Here is a 23,904-nt window from a genome sequence, read left to right on the forward strand (position 1 = left end):
CAGAGACCGTCACATTGGCAAGGAAGTTGCTAGGCAGCGCTGACCAGTGTGGGTTTAGCCTTAACTCAGCATGCAGACCTTATCCTCTCATTGGGTGTGTCCCAAAACCTAGTGAGCTCTCTAAGTAGCCGCTGTCTACCTAGGCAGCTGTCTAAGTAGGCAGCGTTCCAACCGTCATCTATCCTTATGAGACAGATAAATGAGACGCTCTAGTTAGACAGCAGTCTTTATAATGGTCTTTAGATCAGTGATGGAGTTTGATCACGAGGCACATTGTTTTCTGTCTGATAAATAACTTCTGAACTGATCTAACTCTATGTTGCAGATGTAGAGGTGGGCTTGAGGTTATTTATTATGTCTTTCACCTCTTTTATCGACTTTCCCATAACGCCTTGTTACATCAAATTGTTTTGGTAAAAGTACAAAAGTTAGAACTACATTCAAATAGTTGAATGAAACTTCTTTTCCTATCTATTTTCCTTGCTTTACTATGTCAGATCTGCTGATATATTGAGTGAGGGCAGAGAATACAGTTTAATAAAAACAAAGAGGAAAGGAAGATTCATGAAGCTAATGACAAAAGAAATCACATGCAAGAACAAAACCAACTTACAGCTGATGAAACATTGTTTTCAAAGTTGGATTTCCAAGTTAATGTTAGGAAAATTGGATTAATAGGTATTTATAAATTTGATGCAGCAACATATGAGAGTGAAAGACCTTACATCCAGATGTGCTGCTGTTGAATCAGGTGAGTTGAAAAGGGTTAATAAGTGTCTGCTTCAAATACTTTCTAAAAAATACTGCAGAACATTGTTCTGAATAGCCAATAAAAGTTAAATATTTTTGCAGATTGTGCAGAGCTGGGGAAGGGGGACTCATCTTATCGTTATCTTTCCTGAGAGCAATATCACCTCACCCCTCATTTAGAAATTTTCCAGATCTATGTGATTCATATGTAAAGTATATTCAGCATTGAAAATGAGACATTTCACCAAAAGACAATGCACAAGTGTTCATTCCTGAATATCAGAAATATGTGAACTATAACAGGGTTTATAACTCAAACTCTAATTTTTAGAAAGATCACCTGAGTGTCTCCAGCTCTTTTAGAGAGTAGATTGTTGATTGTAATGCTCATCTCGGATTTTCACAATCCCCCCAGGATTATAGATAGTCAAGTCAAAATTTATTTATTTCAGCACTTTTTTTTACAACAGACATTGTTACAAATCAGCTTTACAGGAATAAATCTGGGTCCAAGCCTTGATGAGCAAACCAGTGATGACATTGGCAAGGAAAAACTCCCTAACAGAACCCATCCTCCTCTGGTCAACACAGGATAGCAGACAATAACAAAAGAGCATTATGTACAGAGAATATTTGAACATAAATGTAAAATATTAAAATACAGAGAAAGGGGAAAAGCAGGTGAAACAATGGCTATCATTAAATTGCTCAAGCCTGTGCAGCAGCAGTATCATCAGGAGGGTCAGCTGTGTGCAGGTGAGTTTTCCACAATGTTGTACAGCAGGAAGCTCCATGGTGGTCAAACTGGTCCAGAAGACTGGCGAGCAGTGGGCACCCAATCACGTCAAATGAAGTAAGAGCATCAGACTTCACAGGATGACTAGTTTTTCAGCTCAGCAAAGAGCCACACATACAGTAAGTTCTGTTAAGAGAGACTGATTACAGTATACAGTGTTAACAGAGTGCATTAGTAACTCTGTCCTAGGAGCCTGGAGATAACTGAGGATATGATGGAGATAACTGAGGATATGATGGAGGCTAAGTTTGCCTGTATTGTTGGTTGAATATTTGCTTGGTGGCGACTCCAGAAACTTCACTTTAATCCACTGCTGCTGCTGAAGGTTCAACCTGGCAGTGTGTAAAAGTCAAAATGCACCACATTCATGCATCATGCATACAAACTGTGCTCCAACAATTTATGATAATCTGCTGCATTCATTTTCTATCAATTCTGACCAAATTTCCTGCAGTTGTTTATACGATAATTTATTTATTGAATGTGTTTCGTCATCATTATTCCATTGTTTTACGTCATATTTGTTCAAATTCCTAACTACTGCAATAAATAAACGGGCAGCTGCTTCTAGCCAATCGTAGCGTAAGAGGCGGGGTTTGTCGGAATACGGGTGGGATTAAAAAAATAACGCCCCCAGATCCACAGTGTTAACGTCGTTGGGGGCGCAAGTTCTGTAACGGTGGTTCTCCAAAGAAAATAAAGTGGAGAAGAAGAAGAGCTTCGCGGTTTTGGAGAGAAACAGGAGCTGATCTGCTGAAGGTAAAGAGCTGTTTATCTCTTTTCACTCTGTTTACACTGTTTATAACTCACAGAAATAGAGAGAGAAACAAACTTCAGTTTCAATACTGATTGATTTTCTGTAAGCTATTCTATAATTAGCTAATTAAATTTTTATAGATTAATTACATTTTTTGTATAATTAAATTTTTGAGTTAATACGCTGGTACGTTCAATTTATTTCTATTCATTTTATATTATGCTCATTTTACTTTTTGAATCATTTCATTGAAGTCAATGTGTTTAGGGTGGTGTTGGGGGGCTGTTGGTTTAGTTTGCGTGCGGGGGTTGTTGGTTGATATGAGTTTGCTGTTCAGTTTAGAGGTGGGGTTAATGTTTTTTGTATTGGGGCCCTGGTTCAGTGTGTGTGGGGGCTGCCTTTTAAGTTAGAGTGTGTGTGGGGGGTCCTGGTTAACGTCTCTTGGGGGCGTTAAGTCAGTGTCCACTAAGTTCTGGTTTCTGCATTACTAAATCAAACAGTTTGCACCATACAAACTAGTTTAATGTTAAACTTAGTCTTATTTAAATATTTAAGCTGGTTTAACTTCCAACTCCAAATATGAAACATCCGCAGTTGCAGTTCAGTGAGACCATAGCTTACATCCACAGCTCCAGTTTAGTGAGACCATAGCTTACATCCACAGCTTCAGTTCAGTAAGACCATAGCTTACATCCACAGCTCCAGTTCAGTGAGACCATAGCTTACATCCACAGCTTCAGTTCAGTAAGACCATAGCTTACATCCACAGCTCCAGTTCAGTGAGACTATAGCTAATGGCTCCAGTTCAGCTTGATCCTATTTAGATTTAATCCTGATACTCAGTATGCATGAAGTGACCAAGTGGAAACAGGGTGCTTCTGGTATGTGGGCTAATTATTGATCTCCAGTTTAACCGAGTCACTGTTAGAAGTTCATTGGTTTAGAGAAAGTAGAGGAGGAGAAATCACACAGCTCTGAGGACCACCAGTTCTGAGGCATACAGAGTCACTCACTTTTATTCATTTAACTTACTTAGTTTCAGCAAAGATGGCCATAACTGTGTGGTATGCAGGCGAGACATCATCAGGGCCAGTCATATTGCCAGTCTTTTGGCTGACCTGATGTTCAGTGATGGTGATAGAAGAGGGAGGTGGGGAGGGGGGTTGTAGGTCCTTTAGAGGTGAGAACAGGCAGAGATAAGGTGTGAAAAGGCTGCAGACAGGGTGTTGTAGACTGACTGTAGCTTAGCAGGAGGGAGGCAGACAATCTTTGTTTCTCAGTTCTTAAATGACAGATGTTTAGCTAGTTTGCAACATTTAAGGCTTTTAAATTTTTGCAGAAATTTTTGTACAATTGTTAACAAGCATTTTCAGTACTGAGTTCTCTTCATACAGTCTGCTTGGATGGTCACTGTCATTGGTTTTCAAACGAAAAGAAGAAAACAGTCATTAACTGATAAATCTACCTCCCGAAACCTGGAGAGATCTCTGCTTTCACAACTCAACCTCTACCCTAGCCAATCTATCTGTAGATAAATTAATTGGTTATTTATTAAATTACAATCTGTCTCATAGATTTTATGTGCTACTTAGCTGCCTAGCTGCTTTAGTTAACATCGACTGTGGTTTACCCTTTTACAGTGCAGTTTTGTCACAGTTATGGAGATAAATGGTTGTCTGACGCTGTTTTACGGAAAGTCTAGTCAAAATTCAGTCAAAACTCAAATTTGTTCTTTACTTTCAAAAAAAAACATAGAAACTTACAAAAAGTTCCTTTTTGACAAAGGTCTCAACAGTAAACTGATTCTATTCATAATCAGACTGCAGGTAGTGCAGTATGAAGTAGTGTCTCACATACACTGTATACAGACATAACAGAAATCTCACATCAATAACGAGTCATCAGAAACATCAAGGCATCACTCAGAGTTTAAACAGTGCTGTAATATTCAGATCATTATTCAGTCTGACTGTAGACAGAGACAGCTGTCCTCTAGGTTTAAAGTCTAATTGTCTTTGGTTCCTACTCCAAATTTCAGCCCCTTTTCTTTGAGTAAGCTCATTTGAATCTGCCACCATTGCCACTTTTATCATCTCTTTCAGAATCAGAATCTTTACTGGCTGAGTACAGGATGTTCAGGGAATTTCACTCGGTGCCGATGTTATCAAAAACACTTTTTAACAAAACATTTTGTACCGGTTATTGGCGTCCCTGCGTTTAACACTTTGTTGCAGCCTCCCTTTGCCAACATAACAGCAATGAGTCTGTTATCTCCTGATGATTGATAAGATTTTTTGATCTGTGTTACATTGAAAACAATACAACATATCATTGAGTATGTTTACATGCACTTAATTGTCTGATCATAATCGGATTGTAACAGTCATCTGATTATTCAAATGATCATTTAAACAGCATACTCCGATTTCTTAGATCAGAGTATGGTCTAGAAGTCCGATAAAGAGAGCTGGATTTTAGATCAGTAATGAGATTTCTTGGGCGTTTTGCTGGGCATGCCCTTCGTCTATGGTGAATTTAGCCAATAATGATGTCCTGCATAGGAACTGGTGTGACTCATTGTATGACTTACTTTTAGAAACAGCTTATCAATAACAGCCTGCAGCCTGTATGTCTCATTGTCCATGTCCATGTGATCTTATTGGAATTTTGGCCACCTGTGATCATAGTAAAGCACATCTTTGCTTTCTCGTGTGTGTAAGATAAATTGCTCAGTGTTAAATGTTCAGTGATCAATAAGAACATGTTTTATTGCATGTTTTAATAAGCCACTACGATGGAGGTAAATGAGTTTTGGGTATGTGGGGATGTTGTTGACACAAATGGCCCCCAAGTAATGTTGAACATTACCCCAATTAATGATGTGTTACCTCAATTAAGCAATGGACCTCATTCACCAGTACCTTTCTAAATGTTTCCTTAAATTTTTCGTGAGAAAGGTCCTAAGAAAAAGTCTATGTCAGATTCATGGCGTTCTTAAACTACAGAACCTTTGTGCTCTTACCTAAGAACAAATCCCAAATAAGAAAACACTTGTGAATGTTAGAATCTTAATGAAAACTGCTAAGTAGATTTTAAAAAGTTCTTCTTAAGAATGATTGGTGAAATGGGGCCCTTTGTTTTATGGACAAAGTTTTTTTTTTTTCCAGTTATCTACGTTGATCCCTAATCAACCTGTGTATTAACCCCCACCTACTTTTTTCCCCTCCAGAATCATGGTGTCCAGGAGCTCTGGTACTCAGAAAACATCTCCTGCTCTCCACAAGAACACACCTCGCAGACCAACACAAAATGATACAGGCAAAAAAAGAACTTTCCATTGCTCAAATGTGGAGTGTGGAAAGAGTTTTACTGGACAGAGTCATCTCCAGAGACATCAGCGCATTCACACAGGAGAGAAACCGTATCACTGCTCAGAGTTGGGACAGGATTTTAGAGTAAGTTGGTCCCTCAAGAAACACCAGCGCATTCACACAGGAGAGAAATTGTATCACTGCTCAGAGTGTGGACAGAGTTTTAGTCAACAGAGTAATCTCCAAAGACATCAGCGCATTCACACAGGAGAGAAACCATATCACTGTTCAGAGTGTGGACAGGATTTTAGAGAAAGTGGTGCCCTGAAGAACCACCAGCGGATTCATACAGGAGAGAAACCATATCAGTGCTTAGAGTGTGGGAAGAGTTTTGCTGTACAGGGTAGTCTCCAAAAACACCAGCGCATTCACACAGGAGAGAAACCTTATCACTGCTTTGAGTGTGGAAAAAGTTTTACTAGACAGAGTAATCTCCAAGCACACCAGCGCATTCATACAGGAGAGAAACCGTATCACTGCTCAGAGTGTGGAAAGAATTTTACTAGACAGAGTAATCTCCAAGCACACCAGCACATTCACACAGGAGAGAAACCGTATCACTGCTTTGAGTGTGGAAAGAGTTTTACTAGACAGAGTAGTCTCCAAAAACACCAGCACATTCACACAGGAGAGAAACCGTATCACTGCTTTGAGTGTGGAAAGAGTTTTACTGGACAGAGTAGTCTCCAAAAACACCAGCGCATTCACACAGGAGAGAAACCGTATCACTGCTTTGAGTGTGGACAGGGTTTTAGAGAAAGTTGGTCCCTCAAGATACATCAGCGCATTCACACAGGAGAGAAACCGTATCACTGTTCAGAGTGTGGACAGGATTTTAGAGAAAGTGGTACCCTGAAGACACACCAGCGCATTCACACAGGAGAGAAACCATATCACTGCTCAGAGTGTGGAAAGAGTTTTACTACACAGAGTAGTCTCCAAAGACACCAGCGCATTCACACAGGAGAGAAACCGTATCACTGCTCAGAGTGTGGAAAGAGTTTTACTGTACCAAGTTATCTCCAAATACACCAACGTGTTCACACAGGTGTGGAACCTTATCTGTGCTCAGAGTGTGGAAAGAGTTTTTTATTGATTCCCTCAATAAACACCAGCGGAGTCATACCTGAGAGAGAGCACATCACTGCTTATAGTATGGGAATTTAGTCATTAAAATTTTAAGACTTGTGCATAGTTTGATGTATTTCAAAGGTATTAAAAAAATAAGGTTTTTGGCTTCTGACCTGGGCCAGTAATTAAATTGTCCTTCATTATTATCATGATCACAGAAGGACCTTAAATGCTTTGATTTTTTCTTCTCTCAAAATGCAAAGAAAATTAAATGGCTTTTTTTCCCAGATGTCTTTGTAAAACAGGGTTAAAATTTGACAGTAGGCAGTTTGCAGAACTAACAACAAATATCATAAACAGTCTCTTGGGTGATTTCCAAAATATTAAAGTTTTTATTATTTATTAAAATAATGGTATATTTGATGTCACTTAATAACAGGGATAAAGATAAATAATGGGGGAGGGAAGAAAGGACTGTTGATGACTGGAGAGACCTGGTCCACCTGCTAAAATCTTTTGTGAGAAGGCATTTATAATATACATCCATGCCTCATCCACAGCATGCAGTGTCTGACTCTTTCAAGTGACTCAGCTCATGGAAAATACAACAAATCCAGCAATCTGGAAACTATCCAAGCTGTCAGAGTTGAAGAAATGCTCCTGTTTTCAAATTTCCTCTTCTGAGAACCACGAAGAGTTGTGATTCAGTTGCTCAACTAGCTCTGCTGTGCTGAGTGAGATGAAGTAGCCCTGATTGAGTTCTCTGTCCGAACTGTGCAATGGTGAGTTGAGTTATGCTGTTAAAATACTGAATAGAAGAAGATAGTATGGGTTACTCAGCAATTTTCACTGTTGAGGCAGAATGGTTTGGTCAGACTTCAGTTGTGGCAGAGGTTATAGGGGTCCACTGATCTGACTGTGTATTGATGCATAACATTTCCACAATACATATTTTCTGAGCTTTACTCCTGTAGTTTTTTCACAAGTATTAGTAGGTGTGAGGATTTTGACTTAATATCATTATAAAGTATTTTTACACTTGAGGCCACCACACATAAGACACACCACACCTAGCATTTGACTCCCAGCACTGTCCAAGTTCTCTTCACACCTTAGTGTTTTGCTATTGCTCTGTTCAATTAAACCCAGAATAAGACCACAAAAAAGCCAAAGTAGACTCTGAGGACATCTGGTTTTAGATAAACAGATGAGTGTTAATGGCCTGTTACCCCAGCCAGCGTTATAGAGGAGGCTTATTAACCTCAAACTTTTCAACTTAAAAGAGCAAGTATGTAAATAGATCATTAGAAAACACCAAAAGTGAGACATTTATAAATGTTTGAACAAATTCTGCTTTGATTTTCAGAATCTGGATTGCATCTAGTTAAGAGTACAAGGAACACATCTTTGCTGCTGCTTCTGTCAGGTGCTGTTTGTTTATTTATCTTTTTTTGTCCTATTTTGTTTTGCTTTACTGTCTTTATTTGTTAGTGTGTTTGGATTTCCCAGTTTTGGATCTTTGGATTACTATCTGATAAACTTCGCCGGATTTTGATTTGTTGATTGAACACCCAATAGCAACAGTTTTAGCCAACCACCCCAAAGCCCTCTCTCACCTTTCCTATACCTCTTTTAACTGCATCTACATAGAGTGAGTTTCCACCTTTACAAAGTTGATTTGGCAATTTTGCTGCATTGTGTAGTCTAACCACTTCTCTGCACTCAATATGGGTGTGATTTGCAGTGTTTGCCTAACATTGGAATGGCTGAATGCTAATGTGGTACTACATTTGGTGATCCTGGTCTTATGCCAGTTGGATATGAATCAATCAAATGGTTATGATTTTTATTTCTGGATTGTTTTCAAAAAAGCTTAAATACGCACGCCCAATTAGAGTTTTACTTGTTAAGCTATGAGGTGTAAATGTCTTTGTGCATCAACTAAGATACATTCACTGGCCACTTCTACAAACATTTGTAAGAGAATGGGTAACTCTCAGGAGCTCAGTGAATTCCAGCATGGTACCGTGATAGGATGCCACCTGTGCAATAAGTCCAGTCGTGAAATTTACTCACTACTAAGCGGGGTCAGCAGATGCTGAGGCGCATAGTGCGCAGAGATCGCCAACCTTCTGCAGAGTCAATCGCTACAGACCTCGAAACTTCATGTGGCCTTCAGATTAGATCAAGAACAGCATACAGAGCTTCATAGAATGGGTTTCCATGGCTGAGCAGCTGCATCCAAGCCTTTCATCACCAAGCGCAATACACATGCGTGTGAAGGCAGACGAGAAAATACTTTAGGCAATATAGTGTACCTCTGCCTCCTCCAGAATTTCAACCATCAGTCTGTTTAAAACAGTCCTACTGAACATATGCTCTGTTACTAGTAAGACTTGCCACAGTAAACCGTGGCATGGCATTTCCAGACATTCAGCTATGGGCATTACTGGGTTTGCTCTTGATTGCTTAGGGATTGCCTCAAGACTCTGTCCTTTTTATACTATATATTTCACCTGTAGGTCAGATCATTTGAAAACTTGGTCTGAAGTTTCACTGCTATGCTGATGTTACTAGCCCTGAATATCCTACAGTTTCATTACGTCTCGTAGTGTATACGTTCTGGAAATAAGCCCTAAAGCTTTAGCTTCCAACTTCTCCAACTTCACTGTCGATGTTGACAAATCAGCTATTCGACCAGCTCAAGTCATTAAAAACCTTGGTTTCGCCTTCACTGCAATGTTTCATTATTAAGTCACTTACTTAATGATGCAAAAATGCTGGTGGTAAAATGAAATTACCATCCAGTTTGCTGGATAAATGAAATTCTGGTCATATGTTGATTGTTAAGTTACATGTGAGATAACAGATGTAACTAAGTGTGTTGTGTGAACTTTCCGCATAGCATGAAACATTTATGTATGAGTGTTCAGGGCTGTTGCTGATTTAAGTGATAGTTATAGAACTTTCTCGGCCACTTGCGATACACTCAGGCTTTAAACAGATTTACCCATGAGTGACATGGCTTAGCGCACTAGATTGTACAGTTACGTTATTATTTCAAGCTGGATGAGTTTACAGTTTACCCATGAGTAGGAGTCTGATGTTGAGCACGATGAGAAATGTAGTTTGAGAGAGAGAACTCAAATCACCTGCTTTAACAAATAGTATATTTGACTGACATGCAAAACAACCAACTATAAAGTGTTACCTTTTCATTGCAAAGGCGGTGTAAACAGTGTTTAAAATCATACCTGCATAAAAAAAATTATGGTATGTTGTCCTTAGCTAAGTGATGGCAGTGGTTTCAACATAGAGGGAGGTAGAACAGTATATACCTTCTTCAAGGAAACTTCAGTTCAGCCCTGACATCAAACAAATATGCCCTGAAGAAGGAAATGTGATCATAAACTTTTAGCAGAACAGCATATAGATTTGAACAGATGGACAGAAATAGGAGGGAAACCTCAGGGAAAACCTTGGGCCTTGGAAGGCTCTTTTTTTAGGTTTTGCAGGTCAGGAACACAGGCATACTACTGCATGTAGTCATATGATGGCCCTTATCTGTACAGTTGACAAATTTCCTGATCTGGTAGAGCTGCTCCAGTCAAGTGTGAGTTACTGTTAAGTGGATATGCCCATGAGCAACAACAGATGCTATTGATGCTATTGGCAACACAGCTGTGGGCAACACAGGCATGTAGAACAAGATCACAGAGTGCTGAAGCATGTGTGTGAGCACATAGGCAGAATGTTTTTAAAATGAGATTTAGCAGGCACATATGGGTGGGATGTTTTGATAATGTTGTGTGGATTAACCCATCTTAAAATAGCATATCTGTATACTTTTTGGAGAGAGTGCTGGGCAGTAGGCAGTCAGGATGCAACTGATTCACACATGGTGGGTGCTTGCCAAAGGATGAAGACACGCTATGAGCACTCGCTTTCTAAATGTTCATTATGTTTACTGATGGTGTATTAAGTGCCTCCCTAAGAGACAATGCTGGCAGACAGTTATTCTTTTAATGGTTTGTGATATCTACTGTTTCTGTGCTGCCATTAAGTCTCTTTCTTTTGTTTCTTGTGCTGTTTTAGGTGTTTGCTGTGTGGTGTATGAATCTACAGCCTGCATTGTTCTCTTCATGTATTCTCACTCGTCTTCACCTGCTTGTGACAGGGGCAGAGCAGAAAAGTAGAAATATCAATGACAAGTTACCAGGTGCAAGTGCTAGAACCCTCTCCCTAGTAACATCCACATGTTTGTTTTTCAAAGGCAGCAGCTGATTCATTACACATTTACCTCACCTGTGCTGTTTAAGCAGAGACACGCACAGCCATCACAGAGACACCGTTAACTCTAATCTTCTTAAACTGAAGTCTGCTCAGCTTTCTAAGGACTACCAAGCAGAGTAAGTATTCTGGCCCCATCTGACCTCTGGAATCCAGCATCAGCCCCCAAAGATCCTCTGTGAGGTCTCCATCATGACAGCATAAAGAGACCCAGGACTCAAACCAAGGAAGAGTCAACTCCCTTAAAAGATTTAAATGCTCCAATTCAAAAGATGTTACTTATTTCTTATTTCCCATACTGTACGTAAAAGCATCCAACATGCCTAGAAATGTTCTGAATTATTTTTTGCAGGGACAATGACAGCTCAGTTCTACTCAACCAACCATAAAACAATTCTGGACCAAGTATCCCTTAAAAGGGACCCCCTATCCTTCTTTCTTCCTCTTGCCGTACGCTAAGGTATGTCCTGGTTTATGACTAACCCATGTGTTGCAACAACTGTAATACAAAGACACAAAGTATAAATGGAGAAACCACAAACATCATTAATCTACAAAAAGACAGTTCTGCAACAAACAAAACTGAAATGAGAATTTCACAGGAAGTTCTCAACATTGTGTCTCATCTGTACTTTGTTGTTTAATAATGTCATATGTGAATATGTAATTGATTCTTTTTCCTAAATAGCATGTCATTTCAAATTAAATCTAAAATCATGTTAGAATCTTGAGGTAATTTTCAGTACAGTATGATAGACCAGTTGTATCATATAGAGATGAAATGAACTTTGTCCAGTTATCACAAAAGTGAACAGTGGTTGATTTCCAACTACCAGATTCCTCAAATGTCATTTGAGGAATTTAATAGACTTGACTTTGACTTTTTATATGTATGTCATACTCCCTTATTTCACTTTATCTTACTGTTATGTTATGGAAGCTGTAATTTAACATATGACCATTCATATAGCTAGTATTACCACTTGTATCTTCATGATCTGTGTATGCTATAATGTTATATGTTACTCATAAGTTCACAATGAACTTCCTCTCTCGTTCTCTCTTGTGTGTGTGTGTGCAAGGAATGTGCTGGGCTGTAACAAAATCAGCCACTTTTTACATACCAGGCCTTGGTTTTACCTTTTTTTCCTCAGAGAATTAATTATGGCTTTGTGTTAATGTTCTCTTGTTTATTCATATTACAGTTATGTGTATCCAGTGTTTTGTAACTGCTTTGTTCTCTGTTTATGAATGAAATGTACCAACTCCCCTTTTGGGGACTGTATAACTTCATGTAATTCTGGCTGCAGTTGGAGATCTCTGGGTTCTTACGAGGAGCTTCTCCCCAGCCATGATTTTAAATGACCATAATACTGTGATGATTCATCAGAGACTCTGTGACACTGCTGTTGTGTTTATTAGAGATGGTCACGACATTATACATCATATATTATTTCTGTCTTTTTAACAATTGCTTTATTATTCAAATTTAGTGCATTAATAATTATGTGTGTGTATATCTTGTAGCAGGAATTCTAATAGACTACGGTAGTTTCTTGACTTTATTTGAGTTATTAAATTTTCTTCAGATGCTAAGAAAATACTTCTATAATAATTTGATTTCTGTTGTGGTGTACTGTCTTCTTACTGTTGAACGTCAAGTATGCTTCATTCTGAGTCTGTTTTGTACCCCTGATCATTTTATTATTGTTATTATTGTTTTTGTCTTAGTGTATTAATTAATTGTAATAATTTATATAATTTTGATAAACTTCTACAGCTTCTGAAACTTTTCATAAACGTTTACCACCCATCCAATGACACTAATGCTATGTGTATGTCACTTTTACTGAATGCTTCTCTTTAAAGTATCTTTGCTGATAATATATTTAGCTGTGCAAAAAAAATAAAAAAAAAACATGGCTCCATGGAGAGGAAGGTCAGGTGTGGTACACTGAGCATCTCCATGAGACACCTGCAAAGGAACGAAAAAAGACAACACAGAGCCCAACATCCACAACAGCTTAGAGTCATCATCGGTATCTCTTATAGCCACTACTATTGCAGTCCTAACAGGCATCAGCAAGGGGGGCACTCGTGCCATGAAGACTTGCTTTTGAACATGATTCACAGGGACTCTGATAGGAAACAAACAGTAGAGCAGTAAGTACAGCCAATAATAGCAAAATGGTAAAAATTGTAAAAGGCATACCAAAAGAAAAGAGTGAAATACTAAATAAAGCAAATATAGGAGAATAAAGAAAACAAAATATAAAACACAATAAACCAATAATAGGCATAATCAGTGGGTGTCTCTTTAAGAAAGTAATAAGAGCATATTAACTGCCATTGTGGAAACACACTTCCAAAATGTAATAATGTTCACAGATTACAGTATCAGATCCAAAAGGCAAAATTCAGTGCTACAAACTCTGTAAATGATATTCCACAATAACAGTAAGCAAACACTTCTCATTACATTTAATCACGACTTAAAACTCAAATTTCATGAAGCTATAGTTTTCCATATTGTGGTCAAATCACTTCATTGAGTGACTAGTGCAGGCTACTGGCCTCATTCAAAACACTGGCTAAAACATGCACTAACATGCTTTAAAACTGGTTAGCTTTGCTGACATTTTCCACAGCTGCTCACAGCTGATTTAGGATGGCTCAATAGCTCAAGTCTAAATTCTCCTTGATTTAGCAGCCTGCAGGGGTGCAGGCAGCATCTTTAACAAAACAGTGAAAATAGCTTCAGAATTACTGTAGTTAGCCAGGGAGAGATATTCTCTAAGTCAGTCGCTACTGTGTTCCTTGGACAGTAAATGCCTGAGACGGATATCCTGTTTGACAAAATTTCACTTTTAATCATTTATTGAATGGTGCGTTCAACCCCTACTGCTGAAGCTTGCTGGGAACTGTCTCCAGCCTCCATAAATCATTGTCCACAGAGAATCTGAATATTTCAGATTCAAAACTGCTGCAGTAAACAAACGGGCGGCTGCTCTTATGAAGTTCTAGCCAATTGTAGCACAGGAGGTGGGGTTTGCTAGTGGGATTAGAAAAATATTGCCCCAGATACACAGTGATGACCTTAATTGGAGGTGCTAGTTCTCCAAAGACAACAAAGAGGAGAAGAAGAAGAGCTCTGCAGTATTAGAGAGAAACAGGAGCTGATCAGCTGAAGGTAAAGAGCTGTTTATCACTTTTTCACTCTGTTTACACTGTTTATAACTCACTCTTACAGAAATAGAGAGAAACAGGAGCTGATCTGCTGAAGGTAAAGAGCTGTTTATCACTTTTTCACTCTGTTTACACTGTTTATAACTCACTCTTACAGAAATAGAGAGAAACAGGAGCTGATCTGCTGAAGGTAAAGCGCTGTTTATCTCTTTTTCACTCTGTTTACACTGTTTATAACTCACTCTTACAGAAATAGAGCTGTTTATTTATGTAATCCAGCTGTAATTTAGTTAGTGGCGCTCGTTCTTTAAGACAGTTTGCGACAGTTTTACTTTCTGCCGACGCAGTTTCTGGTTATAGTGGTTGCTTTACGGCCAAAACAGAGAGTTTCTATAGAAATATACCTAGAGCACGCGGTTAAGATTGGTTGTAGCGCGAGGAGAGGAGAGGAGAGATCTGATAGACTGCAGTCACTCCAGATATGTTCTAGGTTTAATCCTGATCCTCCTGCGAGGTGAGCGTTCTCTGTATCTGTGTGTTTCCTGGTCCACAGTTACTAAGAGTTGTACTGGTTTTCAACACTAAATCTGCACTGAAAGTGTGTAAAACTGCTCTAAAAGCGGGTTCATAGTCTGTTAACTCCTGTGTGTCTGCTGGGCTGAGGTGGCTGATAAATACTGAAAGATTCAGCTGCAGTTTCGAGTGTTTATATTAAATGCTAAATGCGTTTAAATGGTAGGACAAAAGTGTATCGTATGGCCTTTGGAGGTGAGAACTGACAGAGATGAGGTGTGAAGAGTCTGCAGACAGGGTGCTCTCAATGTTAAAGAACACTGTTCCATATGTCTCTCTGATCACAGTTAACACTGCTTTCACATTCCTGAAAGGTTTAGTTATTACAAAGAAATCATACTTTCTTATTTTATTTTATTTCCTGTACTCACTTGCGATTCTAGTCGTTATTACTGCAAAATCGTTCAGAAGCACTAAAGTCCAGGATTTGTTGCTTATATTCAAGTTTATTTTTCTGCTCCTATTTTTTTATAAGGCTAATTTTTTGCTGGAGTCATAGTTTAACTATGCTGGTACTAAAAAAAATCATGCTCTGCTGGTTTAATTCGGGTAAGGGGTGTTGGTTGGTGTGAGTTTGTTGTGTTTTTCAATTTAGGAGGTTGGTGTTAAATTTGACTGGGGGTCTGGGTTAAGTTTGGGGGGGGCTGCCTTTGAAGTTTGATTGGTGGGGGTACTGGTGAACCCTTTATGTAATTTCAGATGCAGGCGAGTGAGGTGTTTCCTAAGTTCAAGTTTGCACGTTACTAAATCAAAATAGGTTGCACCACACCAATGACATTTTAGGTTAAACTACGTAGTTTACTATATACCTAAATTTCCTCTACAAAAAGTGATGTTGGTTTATTTGCCAGCTTTAAATATGGAACATCCACAGCTCCAGTTCAGTGTGACAGTAGCTTACAGCCACCGGTGCCACACCTTCCTCCACATCCTAGATGAATACTGGTTTTTGAGGGTGGAGAACCAGCAGCCAGTGGCTTTCTTTTCACATCACACAGTTCACTGTAACTTATAATTGGTGAGCTTATTTTATTTTTGATAATGACTGTCTAAACTGAACCAGCAGTGTTTGAGACATCCCAATTTTACTTTACTTAAGAAATGCAGGGGCTGCTTGGCTTTTTCATAACTGTTGTGGTGTTTTTGTCCCATTTGTGGTTCTACTCTAAAGGGGGTTCAGAGTTGTCTGCTTTTATCCCAGATGTCTTACTAGAGTTACATGCTCATTGTTAGTTTAGAGCCACTGTTAAAAGTACAAGGTATCATAGAAAGTAGATGAAGAGAGATCATGTAGCCCTGAGAAGCACCAGTTCTGAGGTCATGGTCACCCACTTTTTAGAGCCAGCTACACTGCCAATCTTTTGCCCTGATGTTCAGTGCTGATGGAATGAGTCGTAGGTCCTTTTAAAGGTGAGAACTGGCATAAATGAGGTGTGAAGAGGCTGCAGACAAGACTGACTGTAGCTCAGCAGGAGGGAGGCAGAAGATCTTTGTTTTTCATCTCTTAAGTAAAAGATATTCAGCTGGTTTGCAACATCTGGGGCTTTTGGCTGATAGTTAGTTGTGGTTTGGAGTCTTCACCAGATAAATTAACTGTTATTTGAACTGCTACAGTTTGGCTCTATTTGTGTTTTGCAGTCTCAACTTTTTGTTGACTCCACTTTTAGTCCTTTCATATGGTCGGCACTCCATTAGCTTCTTTTTTGGCTGTGCGTGATGTCTCAAAGTCATTGGAGAACAAGGGTTGGTTGATGTAAATGTAAATTACTCTGGAGTGTTAAAGCCTCACTATGACACCAGATACCTTGCTTCATCTTCTTATGTGGAAATATCATTATTTTGAGAAGACCAGACAAGAGTGGATGTTGAAACAGGCAGGTACATCACACTAGGGAGAAGAGCCTCGTTTATAAAAGATTCAAACATACAGATTTAATTTTTATTCACTCATCTGAACACCACTAAATCCACACATGTATTCGATTGAAAAAAGTATTAAGCCACTAGTGGTTGACAGTTAACACATCTTACTATAAGATACTTCATATCATGTGGCTCTGTTGAAGCGAGACACAGTGATGAACAATGAGCTTTCACAAAAGATTGAAGTCTCACAACAAACATATCAATGATGTTAAATTGTTACTGATGTAGTTTAGGCTAATTTTCACTTTTTTTATACCGGTGTGCTGAAAGTGCACAATCTCTGAAATATATTCATTGCAAATCTTGCAAAAAAAAAAAAAAATTAGACTAACACATTTCTTTCCAACAGATCTGCACAAAGCAGTCTACTGAAAACAGACTGCACAGCAAATATTCATCCATTCAGGCATCCATTAATTTATTAGGAACAAGTTAATAAGCTAGTGTATTCTTTAGAACCTGACTGTCTCAGTTCTATGGAGAACCAACTTTCATCTTTCAAGATCAGCCTGATTTAATACATGATCATCAGGTCATCCTCTTTCTCAGGTCTTTTACTATATTTATACTTTTGTACACTTACATTATTAGTTTAGTTGTTCTGATTTTGTATTTTGCTTAATGAAGGAATAAGTCATCATAGTCCGCTTACTGTTAAACCAGTGAGTATACTCTTAGTCTGTTTTGCTATATCCTTTTTTCCAATGACAGCATTTATTGCTGAAAACAATCATGTACAAGTCAATTAAAAGGTTTGTGTGCACTAGTTACTATGGTCATTTGTTAATTTTAAAACGAAAACATTCTTAAAAACTAATTTAGGTGGAATGTAAGTGCCTTTTATAAATATGGCCCCAGGTGTTGTACCTGCAAGGGAAATGGCTTCATATCTTGATTAAATGTTGTTCAGCTGGTTTGGGTGTAGCTGCAATATTTGTGGCTTTGTATTAGTAAAGGTCTGGAGTCGTCTCCAAATTGGGAAATATTTCATTTATGGACAGTTGTGTTTGTATCTCTGTATGTGTAATTACCAGCTTTGACTGCCTTGATCAGTTTAAACTTAGACCTTTTGTCATTTACAGCTGAGTATGCCTCTTGTGCTCTGCCCACTAATATATATTTCTCTAAAAACAGGGCTTTTAGACCAAGGTTAGTACAGAAGTGTTATTTTCTCAATTGCATCAACTTATTTCAGTAAATTTTAGCTTTGAATGAAGACACATTTAATATTTTAAAACTGGTTTTGTGGTTTCTTGCTGTTGACACTCTGTTGTCCTGGCCATCTCTCTGTAAATCTGCTTGTCTCTCTGTTAGCTTGTGGATAATGTGGTGCCTGGAATAATAAGCCTTGGCCTAAATGCACCCAGATAAGTCAACTGCACATATCTGGAGTGGTAGTCTACAACAAGGAAACACATTATCTGTTTTCGGGTAAAAATGTGGCTGTGATTTGCAGTAAAAAGCCAATTTTGTTGGGGCAGTATGTAGCCAATAATGATGTCTTGCATAGAGACTGAAGTAACTCATTTTATGCCTTTTAGATGTACCATTTCAATAACAATGACATTACATCTTCTATAACTTATAGTATTACCTCTGAAAAATATTGTTTTTCTGAAAAATATTTCCTTTTTTTAATTATCTACTATTTCTGATTTTTTTTACGCTTGTTCTCCTCCAGATAGACCTCCGGCTCCAAATGACCAAGGACTTTCCACTTGCTTTCCTGCAAATGTCTAAGTAACAACCACAAACATATCAAGGAACTGCTGAAATAAAGAACGACTGAATGTGAGAATATGGTGTCCAGAAGGTCTGGTAAAACATCCTCTGCTGCTGTTCTCCACATGAGCACACCTTGCAGACCAACACAAAAGATTACAGGCAAAAAAAGACTTCACTACTGCTCAGAGTGTGGGAAGAGTTTTACTGCACAGAGTAGTCTCAAAACACACCAGCGCATTCACACAGGAGAGAAACCGTATCACTGCTCAGACTGTGGAAAGAGGTTTACTACACACAGTAATCTCCAAACACACCAGCGCATTCACACAGGAGAGAAACTGCATCACTGCTCAGAATGTGGGAAGAGTTTTAATCAACAGAGTAATCTTCAAACACACCAGCGCATTCACACAGGAGAGAAACCGTATCACTGCTCAGAGTGTGGAAGGAGTTTTGCTGTACAGAGCAGTCTCCAAACACACCAGCGCATTCACACAGGAGAGAAACTGTATCACTGCTCCGACTGTGGAAAGAGTTTTAGTCAGCGGAATAATCTCCAAATACACCAGCGTATTCACACAGGAGAGAAACCATATCACTGCTCAGAGTGTGGGAAGAGTTTTGCAGTACAGAGTAATCTCCAAAGACACCAGCGCATTCACACAGGAGTGAAACCGTATCACTGCTCAGAGTGTGGGAAGAGTTTTAGTCAACAGAGTCATCTACAAACACACCAGCGCATTCACACAGGAAAGAAACCGCATCACTGCTTTGAGTGTGGCAAGAGTTTTACAGAAAGTGGCGACCTCAGAAAACACCAGCGCATTCACACAGGGGAGAAACCGTATCACTGCTCAGACTGTGGAAAGAGTTTTAGTCAACAGCGTACTCTCCAAACACATCAGCGCATTCACACAGGAGTGAAACCGTATCACTGCTTTGAATGTGGAAAGTGTTTTAGAGAATGCAGTGACCTCAGAAAACACCAGCGCATTCACACAGGAGAGAAACCATATCACTGCTCAGAGTGTGGACAGAGTTTTAGACAAAGTGGTGCCCTTAAGAATCACCAACAGATTCACACCTAAGAGAAACCGGATCACTGCTCACAGTGTGAGAAGTGCTTCAGTCGTTAAAATTTTGCTGTAGTCTTTATTAGAGTAGGCAATGTTCTGCATTACTTCTGTCTTTCTATTGCTTTAATTAAATTTTGTGAATTATTAATTGTGTTTCTTGTATCAGGAATTCAAATAGACTAAGCTGATAAGAAACAAACAAAACGAGCAATACAAATTGTCAATAATAGCAAAATGGTAAAAATGCTAAAAAACATACCAAAAGAAAACATTACTTAGGTACTTATTGAAATGTATTGCATCGCCCTTATACTGTTTTTAATTCTGTATTCTGTAGCTTCATAAAGTTTGTATTAAAACTCAAACTTTATGAAGCTATAGTTTTCCATATTCTGGTCAGATTTTTTATTGAGTGACTAGTGTAGGCCACTGGTCTCATTTTAATAGGATGAGGACTAGCATCAGTTTCCAAAGTAAGTGTTTCGGTGAAGCCATCAAATGCTTTTTAACTGGTTAGCTTTGCTCCCATTTTCCACATCTTTTCACAATTAAGGCTGGATGGCTCAATGGCTCAACTATAAATTCTCCTTGTTTTAGCAGTCTTAATGATGATAGTCACCAGTTGGTGCAGGGGTGCTGCCAACATGAAAAAAATCCTTAAGAAAACAGCATCAGAATTCCTGGATTTCCTCCAGTTAGTCACGGAGAGATCTAGTCTGGGTCAGTCATCACTCTCTTCCTTAAGACCATGCATATCTTATTTGACAAAAATGTACGTTTAAACATTTATTAAATATTTTCTTCAAACCCTTCTGCTGAAGCTTGCTAAGAAGTGTCTCCAGCCTCTGCAAATTGTGCCATGCAGAACCTGAACATATAAAAATACATCTATATATGGACTGATTGTCAGCTGATCTCCAAATATCCCTAAATTGAAACACCCACAACAACCACCTGCAAAATACATTAAAGCTTGTATTGTATAAGCCAAACCCATTCATTCATACATTCATATCCAAGTGGTTTGCAAAGTGCTGTTTTGCATTGTCTTTTCAGCCATAGGCAACTGAATATAGCCACTAGCTGAAGCCGATATATAAAACCACTGAGCGCCTGCCCTGGCATTCAATCTCTTTATTCTGGCAACCATACTTATTTTGGCAGTTGCCAGGAGAACGGTACTTGACTCTGACTGCATTTTGCCAAGTGTAAAGTTTGGTGGACGGGGGGATTATGGTGTGGGGTTGTTTTTCAGGAGTTGGGCTTGGCCCCTTAGTTCCAGTGAAAGGAACTCTTAATGCTTCAGCATCAAGAGATTTTGGAGAAGTTCATGCTCCCAACTTTGTGGGAACAGTTTGGGGACGGCCCCTTCCTGTTCCAACATGACTGCGCACCAGCACACAAAGCAAGGTCCATAAAGACATGGATGAGCGACTTTGGTGTGGAAGAACTTCACTGGCCTGCACAGAGTCCTGACCTCAACCCAATAGAACACCTTTGGGATGAATTAGACTGGAGACTGTGAGCCAGGCCTTCTTGGCCAACATCAGTGTCTGACCTCACAAATGCGCTTCTGGAAGAATGGTCAAAAATTCCCATAAACACACTCCTAAACCTTGTGGAAAGCCTTCCCAGAAGAGTTGAAGCTGTTATAGCTGCAAATGGTGGGCCAACATCATATTAAACCCTATGGATTAAAAATGGGATGTCACTCAAGTTCATGTGCGTGTGAAGGCAGACGAGGGAATACTTTTGGCAATATAGTGTATATTAAAATTATGAATAAAGAAATCAACCTGTTATTGCATAGTTCTATTCAGATTTATCTCATGACTGTTAACATGGATATGTTAAAGAGTTAATGAAGCTAAAGAGTATTGTTAGGCAGAGGAAGCAAAGTTAAATAGTTTAAGTCTTTGTAGTTAGCAGTATCATCAGTAGTGTGAGTGGTACGAAGGTGAGGCTCCATGGTTGTCATACTGGTCCAGAGGGTGGGTGAGCAGGGGTACCCAATGAAGGCAAATTAAGGAACATTATCAGACTGCACAGGATGGGCAGTTGTTCAGCTCAGCAAATAACATGCAGACAGTTCTGTTAAGAGAGACTGATTACAGTATACAGTATTAGCAGAGTCCAGCAGTGACTCTGGCAGGCCTAACTTTTAGAGGGCTACCTGATATGTCCACACCCTTGGCTCCACCATTAACAAAGTTAAGTGAATGCATGAGAGGAGCACCAGCATTCTCAGTTTACCATAATGCTCTTTGACCGTGAACCGGCAAAACTAATTACCAAAGCCTTGACTGGACAAATTAGTTTTTAGCCTAGACTTAAAGAGTGAGGCTCTGTCTGAGTCCCTGAACTCATGGACTGGAAGGCTCTTCCAAAGCTATACCCCTGATGTAACTTTATTATCTCTAGGTACTGATAGTAAGCTAGCACCTTGTGATCTAAGAGGGTGTGACTGTTCATAATAAGATCTCGGTTTAATCAGGTAATGAGGCTGTTTTGAGCTTTATACATCATTAAAAGTAATTTGTACTCAGTGCTTAATTTTAATTGCAACCAGAGAAGAGTTGCTGAAACTGGGCTGATATGGTCAAACTTTCTAGTTCTTGTAAGGACAGCATCTGGAGGAGGACAGGACATGAAGATGAAGGAGTAATTATGTTTATATATACGTCAAAGAACAAAAAGGGATTGATCCTGAAACTAAGTCTTTTTTACTGATTTATATGATGGAACTGAGAAGCTATTAAGATTAAGCATGAAATTAGTTTGTTTCTAGCAGTTTTAGGACCAAGAAGAACCTTTTTGTCCACTTTGGGCAGGAGGAAATTACTCAATAACCAATTTTTATTTACTCAATATCCAATTTTTAATCCATTATAACATAATTCTTTATTAGTCCCACAGTGGGGAATTTCTGAAGTCATTTTATGTCCTAAAACAGAGACTTGTGGAACACCATCATTTTTATACCAATGGATAATTTACCATTTGCATTCGCAAACTGTCTGAAACCAGGAAAGTGCATTTACTGTTACTCTTACAAGGTTTTCTAGCCTGTCCAGTTAGATAGAGTGGTCTATCATGTCAGATCTTCAAATGTAGCACAAAGATCAAGCAGAACAAGCAAATATTTGTTTCTTCAGTCAAAGGATAAAAAGACATGCAGTAAGTATCTTTCTGTAGTCTATGAGACTATCCTTTCAGGCAGAATGGAAAACTTCTAGATTAGTCAAGTGCTATTTATGATTTCATTGTCTGATAATCTATACCATGGGTCAAGCTTTTTCTGCCTTGATCCTTTACTTTTTAGTGGATCTTTATTATCTAGACTAGAACAAGAAGTATCTTTTAAGCATTTGGGCATAATATTTAAATCGGTACGTTCAGATGGACAGCTGACAGGAGGTTTGAATAAAGCTACTAGCTGTGGAGAATGTTCTAGTATGCTTGACATGATGTGGATGAACATTTATTACACCTAAAGTGGATTTCGTAGGAGATTAGTTAATGACTTAAGACTGCTTTGCTCTGGAGGTGAGTGGCTAGTTCTGTGTGTATACCAAGGGTTAAAATGAAGTTAAGAGTGTGTAAATTGGACATTGATAAAACTATGCTGATGTTGATTAGATTAGTAGAACAAACTATTCAAGGTTTTCTGAATTATTTTTTAAATTAGGGAACAGATACAGTCTGAACTGAGTGGACCAAATTTAGATGCAAACCAGATCATAGATTTCTTTTTGAATAACCTGCTATAAATTTCTATACCTTGGCAAACTAGCTCTCTGCCTTCTTGTGAGGAAAGCTTGTGAAAATGTGGGATCAGGTCTATAATCAGCAGTCTCCTTTCTGAAAGAGATGGACCTCAGGAACAATAACCGGCAGGATTCAGGAGTGGAGCTTTTCTCTGCTTGACTGAAAAGTTCACCCTGTAAACTGGAGGCACTCAGTTGATCTTTCTGTTAATTTATTATTTATTGATAAACACTGTTATAGTTAATATATTTGTGATCAGTAGTAAACACCCGGGGGACGGGCGCATGCCACATTAACCTTTTTCAAATCACCCAAATGATTCTTTTATTTAAAGAAAACTTCCTCCCAGAATGTTTTAGAAATATTTTTAACTCTGAAATCCATCACTATTCCACCAGATCTCCAACAACATAAATCCTGCCTTCTTCAGAACGTCACTAAGCCAATTTACAATTTCATACAGAGGACCTTGTATCTGGAACTGTCTTTCACCCAACTTGAGAACTTGTAACAGTCGGAATTCCTTCAAAAGACTAGCTAAATACCACTTCAAGTTATTTACATATAATTTGAGTATATGTACTGAGTAAAAGAATAGATTTATTCCATTAGGAA

General features: G+C 38.7%; 1 pseudogene; it reads left to right on the top strand.

Annotated features, from left to right (window-relative positions):
* The window catches only part of LOC118801603, a 41,659-nt pseudogene extending 20,950 nt beyond the window's left edge, over window positions 1-20,709 (top strand).
* Window positions 20,710-23,904: the final 3,195 nt, after the last annotated feature.

This window comes from Colossoma macropomum, unplaced genomic scaffold (genome assembly GCF_904425465.1).
Source record: "Colossoma macropomum unplaced genomic scaffold, Colossoma_macropomum, whole genome shotgun sequence".
In the NCBI taxonomy this organism is placed as follows: domain Eukaryota; kingdom Metazoa; phylum Chordata; class Actinopteri; order Characiformes; family Serrasalmidae; genus Colossoma; species Colossoma macropomum.